Source organism: Salvelinus alpinus, chromosome 18, assembly GCF_045679555.1.
Source record: "Salvelinus alpinus chromosome 18, SLU_Salpinus.1, whole genome shotgun sequence".
In the NCBI taxonomy this organism is placed as follows: Eukaryota; Metazoa; Chordata; class Actinopteri; order Salmoniformes; family Salmonidae; genus Salvelinus; species Salvelinus alpinus.
In genome coordinates, this window is record NC_092103.1 from 8,577,980 (window position 1) to 8,589,811 (window position 11,832).

At 40.6% G+C, this 11,832-nt stretch overlaps 1 long non-coding RNA gene across 2 annotated transcripts; it reads right to left on the reverse strand.

The window, feature by feature from the left end:
* Nucleotides 1–943: 943 nt before the first annotated feature.
* Nucleotides 944–11,591, reverse strand: LOC139543656 (uncharacterized). 2 transcript variants are annotated; one of them, XR_011668744.1, is made up of 7 exons: nucleotides 11,323–11,591; nucleotides 11,010–11,189; nucleotides 10,332–10,436; nucleotides 10,072–10,144; nucleotides 8,761–8,806; nucleotides 3,939–4,085; nucleotides 944–3,011 (listed from the first exon to the last, which is right to left on the reverse strand). It is a non-coding gene; the product is annotated as an uncharacterized lncRNA (long non-coding RNA). The 2 variants fall into 2 exon arrangements; XR_011668743.1 differs by having other exon boundaries at nucleotides 944–4,085; nucleotides 11,323–11,588.
* Between the last annotated feature and the right edge of the window lie 241 nt (nucleotides 11,592–11,832).

Genomic DNA, 11,832 nt, shown 5'->3' on the forward strand with positions numbered 1-11,832 from the left:
TTGGAACTACTGAACATAACGCGTCAATGTAAACTCAGATTTTTGGATATAAATATGAACTTTACCGAACAAAACATACATGTATTGTGTAACATGAAGTCCTATGAGTGTCATCTGATGAAGATCATCAAAGGTTAGTGATTAATTTTATCTCTATTTCTGCTTTTTGTGACTCCTCTCTTTGGCTGGAAAAATGGCTGTGTTTTTCTGTGACTTGGCTCTGACCTAACATAATCGTTTGGTGTGCTTACGTCGTAAAGTCTTTTTGAAATCGGACACTGTGGCTGGATTTACAACAAGTGTATCTTTAAAATGGTGTAAAATACTTGTATGTTTGAGGAATTTTAATTATGGGATTTATGTTGTTTTGAATTTGGCCCCCTGCAGTTTCACTGGCTGTTGACGAGGTGGGACTACCCTAGTGAGGTTAGGCAAACTATTACAATTTTAGCAACCAGGAAATAGCGGAGCGATTTATGCATATTGCACCTTTCATTTCATTGTTGGTAATGTTCTATGAACATTATCCAACTGGTTTGACATTGGGACTGTTCTCAAATAGTAGAAACAACATTCTTCTGTGGGAATTTCAGTTCTTCCACAGAACATTCTACAAAAATGTAATATTTTTACTACATTCTGGGAACGTTCTCCAAAAATGCTGTGATTTAAGCGATGTTCTCAGAACGTTCAAAGAATCTATGGTTCCCTTTTATGTCAGATTTTGGCAATATTCTGGGAATGTTCCAAAAAATGCACTTCTCTACATTAACATCAATTATCTCTAAATTCCTTTCTCAGAACATGAAGAAAACGTTCCATAAAAAACACAAAAATAGTTAGTATCTTTCAGTTAACGTTCTAAGAATGTTATTTTAAACCATGTACATCCCGTTTTCAGAACATGAAGAAAGATTTCCATAAAAAACACAAGAAATGTTAGTAATGTTCAGAAAATGTTCTAAGAATGTTATTTAAAAACATACATTACGTTCTCAGCGTCAACAAAACTCTCTCTATCCTCTATTTGGTTAAGTGTGTTCAGGTTTGCTGGCCGTGCCCACTAATTGGCCACACCTGCTCTCAATGAGTGCTTGTTTCCTTTGAAATAGGGTCTGGTTGAATAGATTAAAATGAACAGCTTTGTTTGCATAAAAACACATGGCATGCTAGCTCCATCCTGGTGGCACAGTAGACTGATTCCAGGGATAGAGAACAGAAGATCATAGGTTTGAAGCTCACTGATGAGAAATGTTTGCATGCTTAAGCAAATACATTTTAATGTGTCCTACTGTATCTGAGCTAGTAGTGTTATTAAAGTTTTATTGAAAAATCCTGTGAAAGTTTTAAGATGGTTATTCAAAAACCTCCAAATAACCTTTCAATTTAGTAAAGAAAACGTTACATAAAAACCACAAGAAAAAACTTTAGTAATGTTCAATTAAATTACTTTCCAATAACCTATAATTTCCGTTCTCTGAGCGTTAATAAAACCTTACAGGAAAACTTTCAAGGACCCAGAGCAAAACATTCTCAGAACCTCACTGCAACCAAAAAAGAAATGTTCCCTTCCACTTCAGTTCTCAGAATGTGTATAAAACATTCCGTTTTACCAGTCAGGAAACTCATGGATTCGTTTACACAACCAATGTGAAACCAAAAACCTAGTTTCCCACAACTTCCCTTTTTCTCATTCCGTTTCCATTTACTTTCTAACATGCTTACCAAACTGGTCGCGCACGTGCGTCATCGTGTTACACACGTTGATTTAGTTCACCCACACCAGAAGCGATCAGGACACGCAGATTGAAATATTAAAACGAACTCTGAACCAATTATATTAATTTGGGGACAGGTCAAAAAGCATTATACATGTATTACAATTTAGCTAGCTAGCTTGCTGTTGCTAGCAAATTTTTCCTGGTATATAAACATTGGATTGTTATTTTACCTGAAATGCACAAGGTCCTCTACTCTGACAATTAATCCACAGATAAAATGGTAAACCGAATTTGTTTCTAGTCATCTCCTTCCTTCAGGCTTCTTTTTCTTCCTTGGACTTTATATGGCGGCTGGCAGCCAACTTTACAGCATTACCACAACCGACCGGAGTGTGGACCTAAGTTCATCTTTCAATCACTCACGTGGGTATATGCTCTTAAAAACCAATGAGGAGATAGGAGAGGCCGGACTTGCAGCGTGTTGAGCGTCACAAATAGAAGCAATTTCTATTTTAACGCCTGGCCACGCAGACGCTCGCTGAGGCGCGCGAGCAGTGTGGGTGCAATGATTGAATAACATGTATGTGTACATTTATTTTGCATCACTGGCGCGTGCGCGACCCGAGTGGTGTGGGGTCAGCATGTTACCCACAAGCCTATTCATTACGTCTGACAATACCATATACATTAAAACCAGTAGATAGTGATAGCGCTGAAATCATCCACGTATTCCTATGATTTGGCTCATTTATTTGATTTTGTTTCGCTGTTCTGGCGACCGTCATTTACATAGGCTTTCTAGGGCAGACCAGAGTTTCATTTACCAATCATGCATAGGCACACATCTGTGTGTTAACCATGCCTGAAATAAATTCCACGCAAAGAGGGAGATGTATCAATATGACCGTTTGCATGAGAGTGTGCATAAATGTATGTACAGTCGTGCCCATGCGTACGCACAGTGCCAAGTGGTGGAATAAGGGACGTGCTTGTCAAATATACACTACTGTTCAAAAGTTTGGGGTCACTTAGAAATGTTCTTGTTTTTGAAAGAAAAGCACATTTCTTTGTCCTTTAAAATAACATCAAATTGCGTTTCTTTGACAAGTCTCTGTCTATACAGGGGTTAAGAATTGGTGACAGCCTTCTGGTCTTCTCTCTTCCTCCCCTGGACGGTCCTCTTCTCTGGAGCCGCTGGCATCTTGAAGGAAACCAGATGGCCCTGAGGAGGAGTATTGCCAGGGCCTGGCATGGACCCTCAAGGAGGGGAGCACAGATAAAGACCTCACCCTCAGAGAAAGGGGATAGCAAGAGGAGAGGGGGCGGTCATAAACAGATTCCAGTACAGTATCTTGGAAAAGTGTTTAATTTCATTATAGGTTACACCCCCCCCGCCCTCGCTCTCCTCTCTCTCTAACCTCTCCAACCCCTTCCCCAGCAGCTTGTTAAGGGTAAATACGTCCCCTGCCAGTGTGATGTATAATGTTGTCTGCTGTGTGGGTGTAAGTCACACAGCACTCCCCTGCTATCCCATCCTCTCCTCCTTGTGTTGTTTAGATTCCCGTCTTAAAGTGCATCCCAAGTGGCACACTTTTTCCTATATAGTACCCTATTGCCTATGTAGTGTGCATTTAAAAAAAAAAAAAACCCTATGGACCCATGTCAAAGTAGTGCACTATATAGGCAATAGGGTGCCATTTGGGACGCACCATCAGACCCCGCGCCTGATGAACTCCCACCGGCCAGCCCCATCCCATCCCCTGGCTGCCAGCCGGTCTGTTTACAAAGCTCTGCCTCTGTTTACTGCCACAGAACAGATACATACACCACTGTCACTCTGTCACAATGGATGGACACTCTGATCCTTCCAGAAAAAGAGAGTGAGAGGATAGGGATGAAAAGAGGGTGTGAGAGAGAGATTTAGATGCTACCCTTTCTCTCTCATAAATGGATCCGATTAAAAACGCATTACAATTTGAAAGAGAAGCATTAATACAGCATTTGCATCATTTTCTCTTCTGAAAATCAAACATTTTGATGTGCTTTTTCACAAGAAAATATAATGTGCACTGAATTAGATCCAATATGGCCTATATTAATTCACCAAAGACAAAGGGCTTATTTCAAAATTCTAAATGGGTTTGTGAGGTGAGGTTAGAGGAGGGCAGCTAAGTTCCGAAACCCCCTATTAACCTTGCTAAGAGAAGCACAACTTACTGTAGAATTCAGCCACTTGAAGCACTGAGTTCATGCCCAGTGACTAAGGGTTGCCACTTACAGAGGTGATACGGAAGCATCTTTCATGTTGTCTTATCAAGTCCAGATAGGACCGTCTCTCCTCCACAAATAACTCCCTCAACTGTCCTAAAGAAGGGAGAGAAAATATACATTTTAGGGTTCAGCCCTTACAAAGAAGTCAAGAAAGTGTAAGGTCTTTGCTTTTAATACATGTGTAATGTAGGCCTACTAGAAAATGCATTAGAGAATGTTGAAAATGTAACATCAATTATTGTGTACATTGATATTTGTTGTTCAATGAAACAAACACTTCTGTAACAGGAGAATCTTCAACGTAAAGATTACCCTTCCTTCCTTCCTTCCTTCCTTCCTTCCTTCCTTCCTTCCTTCCTTCCTTCCTTCCTTCCTTCCTTCCTTCCTTCCTTCCTTCCTTCCTTCCTTCCTTCCTTCCTTCCTTCCTTCCTTCCTTCCTTCCTTCCTTCCTTCCTCCTTCCTTCCTTCCTTCCTTCCTTCCTTCCTTCCTTCCTTCCTTCCTTCCTTCCTTCCTTCCTTCCTTCCTTCCTTCCTTCCCTTCCCTTCCCTTCCTTTCGATTTAATTTTCATCCCGCATGCTCTTGGTATAAAACACTACAAAACATAACAGATAAGGAAGAAGCATTTAATGTTTCTTGTTTTCATTTAATGCTCTCTTCAACCCTTATGGAATAATCAAGATATCATACACAAAGAAAGATTACAATTCTCTTTGGAGAAGCAGATTCTTCTGCCTTTCATAAAGCAGTGTGCAGCTCACATCTCAACTGTAAAATGCTTTACCGATTTTATGGATCACATGAATTCTTGTATAAAATGTGTTTCTACAAGTCTTGACATGTATCTATTGACTGCACCGTGGACTCCTGCCTCAGAGGACATTGAATCAGAAGGAGAGAGATCAGTCTGCCCATGCAAGAGTCCATCTCCATGCGATTCTAAAGATTTCTTGGTTGTAATCCTAGGCATCTTCAATCTGTTACAAACTCAGTTGATTTTCACTTTCAAAACTAAATCCCTCACTGGCACGCAGATGCACAAACGCAAGCAGGCAGGCACGCAGACATGCACGAGCACACACACATCACACACACACACACCTCATCTCATCTCATCTCAGAGCTTTTCATGATTACGTGTAGTAGGGTCATTGACTCCGCCCCTGTCTGCCAGTGGGGCGAAGGAGATACAAGAAAATAATACACTATCTCTGAAGAAGGACTACATGGATTAAAGTCTTATTCTGAATTGTGGGCGGCGTCCTCAAAACTAGCATGGTGGAATCTCACTACTATTGGCTCACTAGAAAATCCCCTTTTTTAAAATCTGGATCAGTTGTGACTCCATCTCCATTATAATAGCGAGGAGTTTATAAGGATGTTTGTGAGGATAGCTGTCGGCCTAAATAGGGTATGTGTGTTATCATGTTATGAGATCTGGCCGTGACTTGTCAAGACTGATCCAGACACGAGCATTGCTGGGTATTGAGTCTATATGCTCCCAGGTCAGCAGGCATTGGTTGGGGCCCAGTAGATTCAGGAGGGCCTGTTCTAGACTCTGAAAAATAAAGACGGAATTTGGAACCAAATAAGGTTCTTGAGAGCGATGACATAGGAGAACCATTTTTAGGGTCGGATTTTCGGAAGAACCATAAATGGGATGTTTTTTTGAAAAACCATACAAAAATCCCAAACCAGAAATGTTTCTTCCTTCCAGGACCGGAATTAAATGGCCCTGCTGTAGGGTTTCAAGCCTTATTTGCATATTTCATGTATTTTCATATTGCCTTTCGAATGAATTTTAGTTACCAGTACCACCGATGACTGTGATTTCTACTGACAGAGACATGGTTGTTGTGTTCATTCATTTTCAGTCCTCTGGCCTTCACCAAGTGAGATCCTAAGTGAATATGTTGCCATTAAAATTGCATTGTTTAAGACTATGTATATTTCATAAGGCCTTCTTTTGAGGGCCTAGTTTTACCCCAGTACAGTGGCCTGAAAGCAGAGAAAATAGTCTATGGCTTAGGCGGCTGGAGTTTTTAAAGATTTTCCTGGCATTCCTTTCACACCACCTGATATAGAGGTCCTTTAGCTCATTTGATGATTCTATATTACTTGTTTCTTGTGTAATTTATAGAACAGTCAAGATAACATCTGAAAACTCCCTCGAGAGGTGGAAAGGTCGATATTTGACCATCAGGTATTCCAAAACGTGTCGAGACTTCCACTGCGCTCGAGTCACCATTTGTTGTTGATGAAGAGGCAAATCCTCTTCATCGAGAGAGAGAGAGAGAGAGAGAGAGAGAGAGAGAGAGAGAGAGAGAGAGAGAGAGAGAGAGAGAGCGAGAGAGAGAGAGAGAGAGAATTTTAACTTGTGTGCTTTAACCATTTGTACATTGTTACAACACTGCATATATATAATATGACATTTGTAATGTCTTTATTGTTTTGAAACTTCTGTATGTGTAATGTTTACTGTTCATTTTTATTGTTTATTTGACTTTTGTATATTACCTACCTCACTTGCTTTGGCAATGTTAACACATGTTTCCCATGCCAATAAAGCCCCTTGAATTGAATTGAATTGAATTGAGAGAGAGAGAGAGAGAGAGAGAGAGAGAGAGAGAGAGAGAGGCTCAATAAATCAATGTGTTGGATGGAGGGATTAGTCCAGGGCATTTAGCTACCATCTCTTTACCAGCAAGTCAATCCCATCATGACAAAGAGTAAGACATGGGCCTCCTATACAGTCTGTCAATTTATATGTGACAATCCCCATTGCATTACAGAGACAGTTTCATGGGTCCTCGAGTAAGAAGCACCTTTTCAAAAATAATCTTCACTGACAACGCTTATTTGTCCAGGACATTTGGTGGAAAAAGTACCCAATTGTCATACTTGCGTAAAAGTAAAGATACCTTAATAGAAAATTACTCAAGTGAAAGTCACCCAGTAAAATAATACTTGAGTAAAAGTCTAAAAGTATTTGGTTTAAATAGTATAGAAAGTTAAAATGAAAGTAGAAATCATTTCAAATTCCTTATATTAAGCAAATCAGACGACTCCATTTTCTTGTTTTTATTTATTTCCGGATAGCCAGGGGAACACTCCAATACTCCAACATAATTTACAAACAAAGCATTTGTGTTTAGTGAGTCCGCCAGATCAGAGGCAATAGGGATGACCAGGGATGTTCTCTTGATAAGTGCGTGAATTGGACCATTGTCTGGTCTTGCTAAGCATTCAAAATGTAACAAGTACTTTTGGATGTTAGGAATAGTACATTCTTTCTTTAGGAATGGAGTGAAGTAAAAGTAAAAGTTGTCAGAAATATAAATAGTAAAGTAAAGTACAGATACCCCCCAAAAATACTTTAAAGCACTACTTAAAATAAAAAAAAAAAAAAAAATGTTTTCAACTAGGCAAGTCAGTTAAGAACAAATTATTATTTACAATGACAGCCTACCAGGGAATAGTAGGTTAACTGCCTTGTTCAGGGGCAGAACAACAGATTTTTACCTTGTCAGCTCAGGGATTCAATCCAGCAACCTTTTGGTTACTGGTCCAACGCGCTAACCACTAGGCTACCTGCCGTACTTAAATACTTTAAACGACTGCCCGGGACTAGGCTTAATCTCTATCTATGAAACTGGCACACAAATGCTCCTTGTCACTAAGAAAGTAAGTCAAAATGCTGTTTTAGCGCTGAAACTCTCTGTCTGTCTGTCTCAACATTCAGTCGTGGTACACAGGGAAAGCCATCAGTGATTTAGAGTTTGTCTAAGCTGAGGCTGTTTACTCAGACCTGGTACACACTACACAGGGAGAGCCATCAGTGGTTTTGGGTTCCTGGCTGAGGCTAATTGAACCAACATCCTTGTAGACAGAGGAAGTGACCTTGTAGACAGAGGAAGTGCCAAAGAAGGAGAGCCATCAGTGAGCTGGGAGTTCTAACTATGTCCCTTTCTATTTCTGAAGAGTGTTCAGTGGCTGACCCCTTGATTTGTTCGGCCTGTCACAGCGGAAGAGCAGGAAGTGGACCTTCAGTCCTGACATGGGCATAGCAGCACAAAGACAACAAACGTTTGATTAACTTTAAAGTCTACTTTATTCTCCCTCCCCTTGTGTCACAACTCAGTGCCAAATCTAATCTGTGTTATGTTCTGCAGAAACTAAAACAGAGATAAATAAAATAACAAAATAGAGCTTTGAGGAGTCCTTGTGTTTCAGCACTGGCTGGGAGAGACAATGGGCCAAATGAGGTTTACAAAACCAATCAATTGGAAGTTTGTTTGTTGAAACGAGTTTTAATTGCAACTCTTAAAAATTGAGATTCAATTATTAAAAAATATTCTCTGGCATTCTGATTCACATTACAATTTCTTTACTATTAAATGCTATTACTATTAAGTCCATTTATTTTGTTTTACCATGACACATTAAACACTTTTTCTATGGGTTTGACAATATAATTACACAATCCAATAATAGGATCTCTGTTGGTTTGCCTGCATTCCAATTAATTATGCCAGCAAATTATACTGTATAGGTTAACTATCAAACAACCTGGGTTATTGGTCAACCTTATCAGCCATACCAGATTCCCAGTTTTTCTACGATAATATGATTGCACAAATAAACAGTCAATATCAAGTTATCTGAATTTTAATAACATGAACCCATTTCATTCCCATCACATCCAATACAAACAGCTTTGACCAAGCAGCGACTATTAATAAAATAAAATCAAGTTTTAACAAACCAACCTGGAACGTCAACGCTGGTGAAAAATTGGCTGGTCTAATCGTTTATCTTAGAAAAGGGAAAACAAGCAAAAGGTCAACAATCACAGGTCGCGCAAGCTCTCTCCCAGTCCCTGTAGATAGGAACAGTAAACAGATGGTTTAACTGCAAATACGACTAATAAGATGAGTCAGAGAGAACATGGTTCAAAGTGAATAAGTCAAAGAGAACTTGGTTAAAAAGTGAAACTTTGTTTCTGCTGAGAATACATTTAAAACAGTAAAGAAATAAGCAATAATACTGGTCACAATGTGTACTACCAGAGACAAACATACACTACATGAACGTTTGTGGACACCTGCTCGTCAAACATCTCATTCCAGGCCTCCTGAGTGGCGCAGTGGTCTAAGGCACTGCATTGTGGTGCTAGCTGTGCCACTACAGATCCTGGTTCGAGACCAGGCTCTGTTGCAGCCGGCCGCGACCGGGAGACTCATGAGGTGGTGACAGGGAGACCCGTTTTGGCATTGCTCATGGTGATCTTAGGCTTCTGTGCAGCTGCTCGGCCATGGAAACCCATTTCATGAAGCTCCCGACGTACAGTCAGACATGAAAACCAGGCCTCGGAATAATATTTTGTGGCTTTTCAGGGCAGAACAGCAACCTGTGATGATCCACAGGAGCCCATTTGGCTGCCCAGTGAGGTGCAAATGGTTTTTATCATCACCCATTCACAGCCAAACTAGTGCCACCTCTGATAATACCTGCCCCTCTCAAAGGCATTAGCAAAGGTACCTGCTCGACCACTCCTTTCGTTATCAACACAGACCATGTCTGGGTGATATGAATTGAGACAATTGTGCTTTTATTTGATTTTTTATTTAACTAGACAAGTCAAATAAGAACAAATTCTTATTTCCAATGACGGCCTACCCCGGCTAAAACCTAACCAATCTGAGCCAATTGTGCGCCGATCACAGCCGGTTATGATACAAACCAGGGTCTGTAGAGACGCCACTAGCACTGAGATGCAGTGCCTTAGACCGCTGCGCCACTCAGGAGCATTTAAGTAAGAAGGCCTAAGCAGATATACCATTGAGGTTATACCGGCTAGCTAATGTTTAAATGTGAATGATGCCATTTTTAGTTTACAATCAGCAAACAGCAGGCTACAATAGGAATGCCATAAATGAAATGGAGAGCACAGTTCTTCAACTGATGCCAGTTGCACCACAAGGTCTGTCTCTCTTATCTGAGCCTCAAAAGCACAAGCCAGTGTGTTTTTGGAGAGAATCTTTTAAAACTTCTATCAGTGTCATAAAGTGTCTTCTTACCACAGTCCTCATGGAACACCTGAGGGAAACAGTGCAGGACCCCAAATCCACACCTGCAGTATGAGTAGCCATTCTGCATCCACTCTCCATGGGGAATGATACCACAGCACCCGCAGGGACAGGGAGCAGAGCAGAGCAGAGCAGAGAGATACATGTCAAAACAGGCTAGATACATCACTTTAGACTTCAAATATGTGTTTCCTCCACAGTCAAACAGGGCTAGAAATATTGGGATATGAATTATTGGGAAATTAAATTACCCGACGCGTTCGTCGTATTCACAGCTCCGGCCAATGACGGATGCCCGCCGCACGCCAAAATACAGGCGCCACCATTTTTACAACAGTTTCGCCTCTGCTTTGGACCTTCGGGAAAAGAGAAAGACATAGGGTAGAAGTTTAATATGGATGTTGTGAGTGTTGTATTTACACTCAGGCTTTAGCCCCGGGGTGCGTTCAGCAGGGCACAGCGTTGTACAACGTTCAGGTAGAAATATATCATGTAGAACAGACATGCCTCTCTGACATGTAGAATAAGGAATCATGTTGGTTCTATTCATGCCATTTCTATCCGCAACGTTTCACAACATTTGCCTACTGAAGATGGCCCTGGAGACACTGTCCAGAATGCTGGCCAGCAGACTGGCAACACAGTTTTAACACATTCCTTCAGAACCATGTTTTCAATGACAGAGCGATAACAGCTGAGGAAACAGCTTGACTGAGGCTTAGGCTATGTTGTTTTGGTGAATTAAGACAAACAAACAAACAAACAAACAAATGATGCAGGGTAGACGAATGTGTGATAAAGAGGGAAAAGAAATCGTATTACAAAGCCGAATAAATTCACCCAAAGTCGAACTCAAATTCACTGCAGTGAGTTTCTGGAGGCCATGCAGGTTGATAACAGTAATGTTACGCAATTAATGTCCAACTTACTTCCAGTGAGGCTGATGAAGGGTAAGACCAAGCCCGTATCACAATGTTTTCTGTCCCCAGCAGGAGAGTTCATCTCTTTGAACTGGTTCAGGTAATCAGCGTTCTGCTGGATCGTATTCCCAGAGTCTACCGTTCTGGTACATACCTCTATGGTTTTGGTGCATTCAGATCCTTCACAGCCTTGGATAAGAGAGAAACATAGAAAAATATAAAATGGCTAATATTTAGGTATAAGGTGTAAACAGTTTCAGATGAGCAAACTAGGGCCAAGGGCCAGATGCAAATTGTTAACAAAATATTGACATAGGCCTACCTGATCCAATTGTAATTGCAACAGCTGCCGGCAAGAAAACCCTAAAATGCATTAGGGGATCATTTATTTTATTTTATTATGAAATAAATATAGGCTACAGACATTTCTGAACTCAAAACAAATGTGACAAAAAATCAATCTGTACACATAGCCTAACCAAAAAGTTGACAAACTAATTTTGTTCTCCCGGACTTTGCCAATAATCAAAGCTCACATGCAGAATGCTTCTTCTAGGCCTATTGCAACAGGCTAAAGTAAACATTCAGTTAACACGTGATACAGGCAGTTAACCCACTGTTCCTAGGCCGTCATTGAAAGTAAGAATTTGTTCTTAACCGACTTGCCTAGTTAAACAATGGTAAAATAAAAAAATAAAAAATACTGCTCCTCTCTTCTGTTCCAAGTCCACAAGCTCTGTATTCCAGAGGATGCAATACTCTCTGGAGAAAGGCATCCATCCAACATTGTGGCGACCCTTTCCAAATGCCGCACGCTCAAACCCCTGATGGC